This window comes from Leopardus geoffroyi, chromosome D2 (assembly GCF_018350155.1).
Source record: "Leopardus geoffroyi isolate Oge1 chromosome D2, O.geoffroyi_Oge1_pat1.0, whole genome shotgun sequence".
In the NCBI taxonomy this organism is placed as follows: Eukaryota; Metazoa; Chordata; class Mammalia; order Carnivora; family Felidae; genus Leopardus; species Leopardus geoffroyi.
The window spans coordinates 5,884,610-5,897,911 of record NC_059334.1 but is presented as its reverse complement, the minus strand read 5'-3'; the positions used below and the strand labels follow the sequence as shown (position 1 = coordinate 5,897,911).

The window sequence follows — 13,302 nt, the reverse complement described above, 5'->3', positions numbered from 1 at the left end:
CTGGATAAATACGGTGGCGATGGCCGCAGTTATGGTTGAAATCCATTGTCTACCCCACTCTCTCCCACCCCAACACGTTCAGCCTCCTTACTTCCTGGCCAAAACCTTGGCCTTTCATCTGTATTTGAATTTAGCAATTCCTGGTTTCCCTAAAGTTAGAGTTACCCTGAGTTCCGGGAATTGTTCATATTTATCGCCTTTCGCTGTCATTGACTACTTTGAGGCAGAATTCTAGCAATTTCGATGGAATGTACCACAGAAGAACATGCGATCACAGTTACCCATGAAGCTTGAGCATAACACAAAACAAAGTGAGCTGCTAATACACACACACACATATACGTATGTATATATATGTATACGTGTATATATGTATATGTATATATATTCACATGTATATATGTATATACGTATGCATATATGTGTGTATATATATACATGTGTGTGTGTGTATATATATATGTATATATACACACACATACATATGGATTCTCAGCAATGTGAAATGGCCCAAACTATGTACAGTTCAAAATGTAATACATAGAGTTCTAAGACCATCGAGATCTATAAAATAGAGTTTCTGAAATACTCAACGTCTCCTGAAGCTCAAATTTGAGATAGGGAGAGACCTGAGGTCTCAAGCATCCCTCCCTTTGTCTATCCTTATAATGTTTGAGGATTAATAAACACAGAAATGAGCTGTAGATGTTTGGAGGCCTTTTAAAAACGGATCAGGGCACATTAAGAGTCTTAGATTTGAAAAGGCAGGAAAAGAAAGTCCTGAATGGGAGCTGTGATCTTTTATTTACTGATTCTCTGTCTCCTACTTGTACTTCCGGTTTTTCAGCCAGAATGGTTCAGGCCAAGAACAATAGTAAATAACTGTAAACACAGCAGGACTATTTTTCTGTACTGACGTTTTCCCTAATACTTCCTTGAATGAATTTAACGTGTCTTTACAATTTTTAAAAATATTTTTCTGATCGTAAACATGTTGAGAAAATACGTAGATGTGAAGATTTCTTTTTTTTTTTTTTAATTTTCTTAAACACTTATTTATTTTTGAGAGACAGAGAGAGACAGAGCATGAGCAGGGGAGGGGCAGAGAGAAAGGGAGACACAGAATCCAAAGCAGGCTCCAGGCTCCGAGCTGTCAGCACAGAGCCCGACGTGGGTCTCGAACTCACAAACCGCATGATCATGACCTGAGCCGAAGTCAGATGCTCCACCGACTAAGCCACCCAGGCGCCCCTACATGTAAAGATTTCTTAACAAAGTCATTAAAACCCTCTACCCAGAAAGAATACTGTGAACATGTTGCACTATCTTCTTTTCCTTCCTGGATGTCCTCAAAGGTAGGAACAGCCTGTTCGCGTTTCACGCACGCGCCAGTTCTGAACGTGGTTTATTTGTTGACAATTGGTACGTGCTTCTGTTCTTAAGATTTTCTGGTGGGTCAAGGTGGCCGCATTTCGTCTCCATTTTCTCTTTGAGCCTTTCAGTCCTGCACACAATTCTTGGGCCCCTTCTTCCAATCCTTGTTTGCCAGTGTTTTTCTGTTCATCGTTTGCCGTTAAACAGTGGTTTCTTTCCTGCTCTTGACATGCACTATTCTTCTTGGTCCATGCGACCTGATCGCTTGAATATTAATACTTTGTATTCGTGTTTCACGAATACGTTGAGTTAGAAGTTATTAGGCATGCTTTTTGTTAACAGAGCTGATGAAATGGGACTAGCAGGTCGTGGGAGAGAATTAGGTCTTCTTATATTTATGTTCAACTCTAATACTGACCTGCTGGTGGAGTTGGCACAGCTTCAACTTGAAGACGCAGCATTTGAATCTTCGTTTTTTCCGCACTTTTTGCAATGCCGTTCTGGCATTCTGTTTCAGGACTTACATGCTTTACTGAGTGGAGTCACTCACCGATAGCTTAAAATTCATGGAATAATTGTGTTGATTGATTTTAATTGCTCAGCAGAAGCCTTGCAAAAAAAAAAAAGATGAATACTGGCAAGTTGTCTTTATTTACAGCTGCGACGTTAACGTCTCAGAGCGTTTATTACGTAGGCACTGGGTTTCTCTTCCGGATGAGCTAGGAAGGCATAGAGATTTGTGGCATTTGGGGGAGCAGAGTTGGACTTCTTCTCCTATGAACGGATTCCAAGTTGCTCCTGTTGTTTGGAAGCCTGTGTTCATCCATGTGGTACACTGCTCAGGACAGTTTTCAAATTTCAAGATGAACTTGGTACAAGGACACCCACAGTCAGATAAGCTACCTTCGGATAGAATCTTCGTTTTCAAAAGGTGTTCTTCTGAAGTCCTCCCACGGTGGACACCTAGTTACGGCATTCCTGTGCTTTCTTGGACCAGGAAGGAGTGTCCATCCACGTAGGCGCTTCACAAGTATAACTTGCTCGTCACACTAGGCTTATCATTTCGGCTTGGAATGAAAACTCCATGCACCGTATATTCTCCACAGCACTTGTACAGTTCAGACATCATCTTTTGGAGTAGAATGATGGTATTTGTGCTCGGATCGCCTTCTTGGGACCTAAAAGAAAAGCTGCAGATGTTGAGAACAAAGCCTGTGGCTAAGAGCCTTAAAGGTTTGACCGCCATGGAGTAGCTAGGAGCCCTGGCTTTTATGTCAAAGCCCATAAAAAACCTTTTCTTTTTCACAACAGAATGTTTAGAACATAGAGAATATTGATCGGAAGGTATTAATAAGGGTTATTGATAATATGGGGAGATGGGTAAATAGAATTTGAGGTCTTCACATTTTTTAATTAAATGGACAGTCAAAAAGGATGACAAAAGGCAGAGTTCAGAATGCTTATTAAGAAACATAAACATAAAAGGAAATTTTAATTTAAACAATAGTTTTGGGGGCACCTGGGTGGCTCAGTCAGTTAAGCGCCCGACTTCGGCTCAGGCCATGATCTTGCGGTCTGTGCATTCAAGCCCCGCACCGGGCTCTGTGCTGACAGCTCGGAGCCTGGAGCCTGCTTCGGATTCTGTGTCTCCCTCTTTCTGCCCCTCCCTTGCTCATGCTTTGTCTCTGTCTCTCTCAAAAATAAATTAAACATTAAAAAAATTTAGGGGCGCCTGGGTGGCTCAGTCGGTTAAGCCTCCGACTTCAGCTCAGGTCATGATCTCATGGTCCGTGAGTTTGAGCCCCGAGTCAGGCTCTGGGCTGATGGCTCAGAGCCTGGAGCCTGTTTCTGATTCTGTGTCTCCCTCTCTCTCTGCCCCTCCCCCGTTCATGCTCTGTCTCTCTCTGTCCCAAAAATAAAATAAACGTTAAAAAAAAAAATAAAAAAAAAAATTTAAAAAGCAATAACTCCTATGGAAAAAATTGGTTTGGTTATTCCTCATGGAGGCCAAAACCTGGTGTATCCAGATGTTGGAAAGAGCTCTTAAAGATGAGAAAACGATTGTGGACATCGTCTCTGTAGCTCTTGGCTCGGTACACAGGAGACTGGAGGAAAAGAGGGAAGGGCCGCCTAGTGTCCAAGCATGAGGGTGCGTTTACAAATAAAAGAAACCAATCGAGGTAACAAACATGCCTACAGTGCCTCATGTATGTGGCACTTAGTAAAACTCCTACATAATGGATTTAATCTGCTTTTGAAAAAAATCAGTTTGAAATAAAGGGATGGTATAAAGGAAAAGAAAAATGGACGAGCTTTGAATATTTGTATAGTGTAGGGCTGTTTGACTATTCAGACTCTTTGGTTCCGCAGAATACATAATTTTAAATGTACATGGAGTAACACATTCCTTATTATGGATTTCCTTGGAATTTTATATCCCAGGTAACTCACCATCGGCATAATTCCGTCGGCACCTCCTATTTTCAGAGAAATAGCAACAACTTTGGAATTCGTTAATAATTAAAGAAAGGCTCATTTGTTTTTTTCCTGTTAATGCTAATATTTTCTGCTTAACATTTTATTTTAATGTATTACTTTTCTCTTTTTTTCTGGCTAGTATTTGAAAAGAAGCCTTGAAATGATTTTCAAATATCTTAGCACATTGTGAGTATGAAACATCATGCTCCTGTGAATTGCAGACACTTGCTCACATTTAACGACCTGTTTTAAGACAAAGAAGGAAAAACAAAGTTCTATATCCTAGAAAAACCATTCCTTTTGAGTTCATCTTCCTAGTGTGAAGGGGCAATTAGCTTTTTCCATTTTGTGCTTCAAAAGAACTGTTAAAGGGGTCTTAGGAATCTCTGGAAAACCTTAGTGGCAGGTGTGTTAAATAAGGTGACAACAGGTGGAATGATTTTCCTTCTTCCCTTCTGACCTCATCCCGCCCCACGTTCAGTTTTCTTCAGTACCGACTCTCCTCACCTCCGCAGATGGTGGCATAGGGACAGAAGGCAAGGGCAGTAGACCCAACTTTGATATCCAGGGAGGCACACACTATGAAGCAGGACGAAACCCACCTGGATGAGTAATGGGGTTTGGTGTCCATGGGCTCCATCACCACCTCCACACATGGGATGCCACTGGCCGGACTCAACCCCCTTGGGACTCTCCTTGGGCCAGAGACCGTGGCCTCCAGTCTTTTCCTCCTTGCATCTACTCTGCCCGTAGGTACCAAGTTAATTCTATTCCTCTCCAACTTTCCTGAAAGAGGCATCTGGTTATGGCACAGACTTTGACCTCTCTGGGCGGTGGCTGCAGCCTCCCCAACCCCCTCCCTACAACATGGCCTTGGAGATGGAGGCACGGCCTTTGTGTTGACCTGGGTGGGTTGAATGCCGAATCCCTTTGGGCTTTAGCAAAGTTTCCACGTTCGTAAAATAGGAACAGTAAGGCAGATTTCATTGCTTGTGGTGAGGCTCGAATGAGGCGATATACGTCAAGTGCTGATTTTGTGCCAGAAACAAAATATGAAATCAATAAATAGCGATTGTTAGGATGGCTTTCTGTCCCAGGAGAACCACCGCAATTATCTCATAACTTGAGAAACAGATTTCTAAGGTTCCTGGAATCTTTTCTGTGTTGGTACCTTTGTGCAGGGTATTCTTTCCATGGAGAATGGCTTCCGTGGACAAACGTCTTTCTTTCTAATCTCTCCTTTGCGGGATCTTAAACAGTGTGGGTACCGTGCTAAGGTTCTCATGTGTACGCTGAAGTTTTGAAGCTTTAAAGGTTTCCCTCCCTCCTCTTGCTAGTGAGTTAATTTGGAAAACCAATAATCTAAGCACATTGATAAAAGAGACTTTGACCTATGAAAATCGAGGAGGTGTAGCTGTAACATAATTAGATGCCTAAGCTGTGTTTTCATCTTATTCTGTTTGAGTCTGAAAATCTTGTTGATGCGTGGAATGATAAGGTCGGAAGCACGCTGATGGCTGAGCTGACTGCACTTGCTAATGATAGAAAACCTTTACTCGAGGTAGGTCATGGCTCGGACAGAGGTCAGTAATGTGATTTCCCCCTGGACTTGCCTTGTTGATGCTTATTTATAGGAATAGCCGGGTGCCAAGCTGGGACCTTTTTGCCTGGGCCCTAAATGCAATCTCTGCATAGGAGATGGTGATCGCTTGACCGCTGTCTTTATCGGAAGGCCATCTCCTCTGGACCCTCAAAGAGAAATGACATACTGCTTCTAATTGACTATCCGTTTGAATGTACGCTCTATTTCAATGGATTTTTATTGCTCACCTATCAGCCCCCATGTGAGACTCCCTGCTTACAATTGGATACCTCTGTGAATTAACCCTGGAGAGCTGGGAATATGCTGATTAAGCTTAGGTCCCCTACATCGACTGTATAAACGAATGCTTTTCAACTCTGAATTACTATGGCTATAGTTCTTTACTTGGTACAGAAAGCCATAGTCTGCCTTTCCCTTACTGGAAGCACTTCTGTCTGCGGCTGTCCTGTTAGGAATTCCCCCAGCTTGACCAGGCATCTGGCTGCTTTCTTTTAAACATGGAGACAATTACTATTGAACAGCAAAGTGGAGTATGTACCAGCAGTCTTAGTAAGTGGATGCAAAATCAGAAACCTTGGATATGAGGGAAGTTGAACTTAATGCTGTCCCATGTTGTTAAGGAATAGGGCCAACAGTTTGCTTAGACAAATAGAAAATCTCATACCTGCCTTTTACGCAAGGCTGACAGTGAAATCAACTTCCTTAATATAGAGGCACCTATTAGCCATGTTATTAGCCCCAATTAGATGTTAGTTGTGATATGTCTACACACACAAAGAGAAAAAATATAGTAGAAAATACAATGTGTTTATACACTATATAAAATCCTCTCTATATTCTTGGTTGACCATAGTTGCATTGATAAACTTTGGAACATTTCCTTTGGAGTTCCAATGATCGGAAAGAAACCGCTTGGAATTATTCACAGGATTAGTGGACAACGACGTTCCTGCCTTGAGGATTTTCTTGTTTTGAATAACAAATCTCTCCCTGAAGATGGTTAGACAGAACTCATTTGCAGTAGGCGCCTGTGTACCAGAACTTGGAAGTAATTAGATTGCTTCATAGCTTAGCTGCACGAGCCTCACTCAGTATATGGATTCTTAAATAAACAATAAGAAAATTACATTACGAAGAATGACAACCCACATGCAAATCCCCTAGTATAATAAAAAGTGATTAAAGATGTTCAAGTGAGGCAAGATTGCTCAGCATCTGCCTACAAGACTCGACTGCAATGCGAAACGTCACTCAATAAATATCAGAACACGTTAAGTTACATTGTTTGCTTTTGTTTTTTGTACGTGGTGAGCTGGGTAAGGCTCCTTCAGAAACGAAAGGAATGGGATACTTCTTTTTCTTCTCCCGAGGCGTTCACACTGACTTCCACCTGCAAGAAAAGAGTAGACACGGTTGGTGTCACGTTATGTCATCCGTGTGTTCGACGTGCTGTAGCGTAGCGCAAGCCAGCAGCTGATAAATCCTGTTAGCAGGTGCTCACATCTGCCAAAGCACCACCAGATGGGGCGTTCCCCAGCCAGGCTTTGGAGAACCAGTAGGTCCCTTTCCCTCTGTTTGACAGATCTGTCCGTTACCCCTGTTATCAGTCTACCCACTCCAATTTCTTGAAACCCGTCTCCGTTTGGAGACCTCCCTTGGTTTTTAATTATTAAGTACATTTATAAAAGCACATTAAGTTTGACCAGATATTTGATTGAAGGGTGGTGTTTCTAGGCTTTTTGGTCTTGGAATGACTACCTATGATAGCCCTCGCTGTTCGTTGAGTAATCTCAAAATCGAAATATCTTCATAGGGAGAAGTGACGCATCCTCCCCCACTTGGTCCTCTCCTTTGAGGAGTAGCCAGCCTTAAGTGTTTGGGTCAAGGCTAATGAAGGAGATACTGAGCTTACTTAGTGGATGTTGACACCACTGAAGGCATATTGGCTTCACACAGTTTCATGCCTGTTTATCAAAAGGATGTCGCTTCTACATCTTGTAACTCAGTTCCCAGTGCTCGCTATTTTGTCACTCTAGAATTCTTAAATTCTATACCGAGGTGATTATTTCTCTGCTGGACATTGTTTTTCAAAGGGTGACCTGTCTTAAAATTCCACTTATGTTCAGATTGCCATCAAAAGGGCATCATTAGGTCTTGACGGATGCTTTAAAAATTTTCTTAAACAAATTTTTAAGGGGCGCTTGGGTGACTCAGTCGATTGAGCATCCGGCTTTGGCTTGGGTCATGATCTCACGGTTCGTTGGTTCAAGCCCCTCGTCGGGCTCTGTGCTGCCAGCTCAGAGCCTGGAGTCTGCTTCAGATTCTGTGTCTCCCTCTCTGTCTCTCATCCTTTCCTCCTCCTCTGCTTATGCTCCGTCTCTCTCTCAAAAATAAATAAACATTAAGGGGCGCCTGGGTGGCTCAGTTGGTTAAGCATCCGACTTCAGCTCAGGTCACGATCTCGTGGTCCGTGGGTTCGAGCCCCGTGTCAGGCTCTGGGCTGATGGCTCAGAGCCTGGAGCCTACTTCCGATTCTGTGTCTCCCTCTCTCTCTCTGCCCCTCCCCTGTTCATGCTCTGTCTCTCTCTGTCTCAAACATAAGTAAACGGTAAAAAAAAAATAAAAAAAAATTAAAAAAAATTTTAAAAATTTGAGAGAGAGCATGAGCACAAGTGGGGGAGGGGCAGAGAGAAGGAAAGAGAATCCCAAGCAGCTTCCACACTGGCAGCTCAGAGCCCAACCCAGGGCTCAAACTCACCATGAGATCATGACCTTACCCGAGACCAAGACTTGGACGCTTAATCGACTCTGCCATCCAGGCGCCCCAATCTTGACAGATGTTAAACAGCGTTTGCCAGATAGAAAGAGTACAGGCATCCATGATTTGCTTTAGTGGGCTGAAAAAGGAAAAACAAAACGTGAAGTTGAAAGTGTACAAGCTTTACAAATACTGTCAAGCTGGTAACACCTATTCAAATCATTAACAAGTCAGAATATTTGGAATTTGAACTAAAGCTAAAAAGTTCTAACTCCCTATGAAAAATGTTAAATATAATTGTAAGAGATCTAAATCCTTGAACTCTAACTTAAAAAAAAAATTGGAGTCCATTAAAAATGATGAATTTCAATCTGACCTAATTAAATTAGAGGGTACTATAATTCTGGAGATTTTTGAGTTTGGGAATTTTGGAAGAGAGGAAGGAGGAGGGATAGTTTGGTTTCGTTTAGTATTACTACATTATTTTGGATCTATTGAATTTATTAGCATAGTGTCTTAAAAAATAGAACTGGACTGTACAAGCATGAGCACTGGAGTCAAAATAAAATAGGAATTAGTAGGAGTCAGAGACATGAACAATTAATAGGAAGTTGTGTAGTTGAGAGGTCAGTGTGTCTCCCAGAGATCCCTGACTCCTGACGTCCACCCTCTTGAACTCTCCCCTCCCCTGGAGTATAGACTGTGCCAAATGATTTGCTTCACATGAATAGAATACAGAAAAAAAATAAAGGAGGAACCAGATCAAATGGAAGCCGGTTTAAACTAATTTTAAGATAGTCTTGAGGGTTTTGTCTCACCAATGGGGAAACGCTAAGCCAAAGTGTCTGGACACTAGAGCTCGTGATTTATTGGCATATAATTTTGAGGGAACATACCTGCCAGATAAAATAGTGTAACTGGAGACAAACTAGAAATCACATTAGGGCAGTTACCATGAATATATAATAAGGTATTTGAGTTAATCCTTGAATTCTTTTCGTTCCTGATATTTGGGGACTGCAGAGATAATAAATCAGAAACAGCTGAACATCTCTTCCGTGTTGATACAATTGTAAAAATTGGCCAACAGCTTTCTTTTCAACTCAACTACCATTTGTCGAGTACCCATTTTTTTTACCAGGTATTAAAAATTACACTGTAATCAATGGAGTCAGTGGGAAAATTCTCTCAATCTAATTTGAATTCTTCCCAACCCTTGGATAAATGCCACATCAGCCCTGGTTGACTTAGAGACCTGTAAGTCCAGGCTAGCCAAGTGTAAAGATAGGAGATATTGACAGCGATATTAATGGTTTTCTGAAAATTGATTCTTATTGTGGTGCTCCTCCTTTAGTATTTGAAGGTTGAGCTTTACGTATAACACCGTAACATAATTCTCTAGATGTACCTTGGCCATTGTAGATTTTTTAAAAATTACTTTTAATGTTTATTTGGGGGGGGAGGGTGCAGGGAGGAACAGAGAGAGAGGGAGACACAGAATCCGAATCCGAAGCAGACTCCAGGCTCCGAGCTGTCAGCACAGAACCGGACGCGTGGCTTGAACTCACGAACCGCGAGATCATGACCCGAGCCGAAGTCAGAGGCTTAACTGACTGAGCCACCCAGGTGCCCCAGGCCATAGCAGATTTTTAAGTGGCCTGCAAGGTGTGATTCCTCACTATTGCTTTCAGAGCTTTTAGGTACCAGCTAAATCCGCATCACGGTAGAAAGACATTGTAGCAAAATGTTTGTAGCCTCAGAAGTGTGAAAAACTCATCATGTTTGAGGAATTAGATTTTCTTTCTGAATATAATTGGAATGGAAGTGTTTTATTTGGTTGACGATGGCGCTGTAAACCCAGCCACGCAGTGGACTCTGACATCTGTATTTACTGCTGGCTGCTGTTCGTACAGACCTTCACTTGGAGTTGAAATATAATCGGGCCTTGATAGGTTTAACAAAGATTCTAATCGTTAAATCTTCAATCCGAAGCGGAGCGTCCTTAGACGAAAGCCGTGTGGCGTTAAAAATGTAGACACTCCCATCCTTGAGATAAACTAGAGAACGAAAGTACTTGCCTGGGGGTTCCACGCAGGGCTTTCTGGGGCTTAGTCCTCTCCTGGCCCCTGTGTTCCCCTTTTCTCTGCTTAGTTACCCCAGGGCCCAGGCTCTACCCCTTCTCTACCCGGGCTCCCCTTCTGGCTCCTTCTCTGGTATGTCCAGAACAGGATGAGGTCTTGGCTGCTGCTTGTTCACAACTCGGAAGGCAAGCACGTGGACCCTTTGAAGATATTCCCACCGATCACCAAGCGGAAGCGGATTAAAACAAATAACCTTCGTTGGCAGGTTGTCAAGGTGTTAGAACCGTTGGGCCTGACACAGAGTTACGGACACGGGTTGAAAAAACCTTGGCGTGCCTTCCCACCCGTGTCAGGCGTTTCGTTAGGCACCGAGAATACAAAGATAAGGGCAGCTGGCCTTCAGGCTCCTGGCCAGGAGTTGCCGCACAGGGTGTTAAGGGCACAGTGGGAGAGAGGGAGATGCTTGCTATCACAGGGACACAGAAGCTTGGGGGTGGGCCGGGTGGAGATGACCCTGTGGGCAGCTCGGGGAGGCAAGCCAGGTAGACGAAGCGGCATGTGAAGAAACACGTAGGCGAGAAAGAACACGATGGATTTGGGGAACTGGAGGATTTTTTTTTTTTTAAGTTTATTTATTTTTGAGAGACAGCGGGGGAGGGGCAGAGAGAGAGAATCACAAGCAGGCTGTGCCCTGACAGCACGGAGCCAGACTCAGATCGTGACCTGAGCTGCAATCGAGAGTTGGACACTGAACTGACTGAGTCCCCCCGGGTGCCACCAGGGAAGTGTCGGATGTGAAGGGCACCCTGTTGAGCCCTGGGGCTCAGTGGGTGGGCGTGAGTTGTTACATCCCTGGTTCTCCCGGTGTTTCTCCCCAACTAGTAGCATTAACATCACCCGGAAGTTTATGAGAAATGTACATTCTCAGGCCCCACCTTAGACCTGACTGAGAAACTGATTTAAATAGCCCTCCGGGGGGGGCGCCTGGGTGGCGCAGTCGGTTGGGCGTCCGGCTTCAGCCAGGTCATGATCTCGCGGTCCGGGAGTTCGAGCCCCGCGTCAGGCTCTGGGCTGATGGCTCAGAGCCTGGAGCCTGTTTCCGATTCTGTGTCTCCCTCTGTCTCTGCCCCTCCCCCGTTCATGCTCTGTCTCTCTCTGTCCCAAAAATAAATAAACGTTGAAAAAAAAAATTTAAAAATAAATAAATAAATAAATAAATAGCCCTCCGGGTACTTCCGACGATACTACAGTTGAAAAAGCCACTGTGTTAGATTACGTCATATCGTAGCATTGTCTTTTAAAGCCAGTGGATTTTTTTAAGTTTATTTATTTTGAGAGAGACAGAGATGGTACAAGTGAGAGAGAGGCAGAGAGAGCGGGAGACAGAATTCCAAGCAGACTCTGGGCTGTCAGCACAGAGCCCACTGTGGGGCTCGAACTCAGGAAACTGCAAGTTCGTGACCTGAGCTGAAGCCAAGAGGTGGACGCTTACCCGGCCGAGCCACCCAGGCGCCCGAAAACGAGTGGATTTTAAACAGGGGAATGAGGCTAGCTGAATTTGATATTTTATCACAAGTGCTGCCTGGAAGCGCTTTTGAGAATAAATTAGTGCTTGCTCCGCAGTCGGGGGAACGAGATGGAGGGGGGGTGGGAATAAATCTGGACGATGCTTAAGAGGCTGGGCGGAAGTGTGGCAAAGATTGAAGGGCTTCAGGAAAGACTCAAAAGACACTCAGTAGCCGCTTTCTCATCCTCACCTGATTGGAGGGGGCCTAATGCCATTATTGCTCAGCTGGACTCGGGCTCATTGTTCATCACCCTCCTCTCCTGCCACTCGGTCCCACTTTTCGTGATGGCCCCTGGAGCTTTTTCATCCGAGAATAGTCAAAAGATCAGTGTTCCTCTTGCACAACTGTTGGCTTTCGTTTCTCGACACGAGGGAGCAGGCGGGTAGGCTGTTGCTTCTGGTATCCAGACAGGATTCCATCCGAGTATTTCCTCTGGCCTGGAGCCAGAATTTCCACCACTATCTCCCACTCATTTGAAAAAGTTGTATTTATAGCAGAGAGGATTGTCTTCGTGGTGTAAACAATAATCTTATTATTTCTTTGATTTTACAATAAAAACATCAGAATTACTTGGGACCTCTTCCAGTGGTTTTCCATTTGTGGTCTTTGCCCAATAGACGTTTGACATGCTGTGTTTCTGGATACGGACGGAGTGTGTACCATGATGAAGTAACCGAGGTAAAACTAAGTTGCATAGTTTAAATATATGATATTGCATTAAGGCGATGATGGAGATAGGATTTAAGAATCACTCGGTGCCCCCAGTATTTCCTGAATGTTCCTCTGTTTTGGGCACTGGACGGGTACAGTACTTTATTATTTGATTCTCAAAGCATCTGTATGAGATACTGTATTTTTCATACTGGTATATTTTTTATACCAGTGAAGAACTTGAAGAATAAAGAGGCTAGCCACCCTGCCACTTCTAACAAGTAACTGCGAGTATTCAAGCTTCTGAACAGTCCAAAAAGAAAGTCAAGGAAAGTACTGCCCGTTTTCATAAATGACTCTGAAAAAGAGCTTTCGTGACTGTTGCTACAGGTGCAGAGACCTATGCTTTCTTCTGCATGATTGGTTCATAGGGTTTTTCAAAAGCAACTGAGCTGGGGTTTTTTGTTTTTTGGGTTTTTGGGTTTTTTTTTTTTTGTTTTTTGTTTTAATCTAGACAGAAGCATAAAGCTATCTATATCATCTGATTGAGTCACTCCATTTCTAGGCTCCTAGACTATGAAAATAATCTGAGATTCAGGAAAGAAATGTGTGTGCAGATGCTTTTCAGAAATATTTAAAGAGGAAAAAAAAGTAATGACAAAGATAGTATCTGGCATCTATTCAAATGTTGTATATATTTTAGATGAACATGTCATTTATATAAATATATGAAAATATACTTTAAATCAGTATGCCATTGTAATGTATTAAATGTAGCAAACATAGCAT

The 13,302-nt window shown here is 43.1% G+C and overlaps 1 protein-coding gene across 4 annotated transcripts in view; it reads left to right on the top strand.

Annotated features, from left to right (window-relative positions):
• Positions 1-13,302, top strand: part of PRKG1 (protein kinase cGMP-dependent 1) — a 1,258,994-nt gene that overhangs the window by 470,513 nt on the left and 775,179 nt on the right. The gene's annotated exons all lie outside the window — the stretch shown is intronic.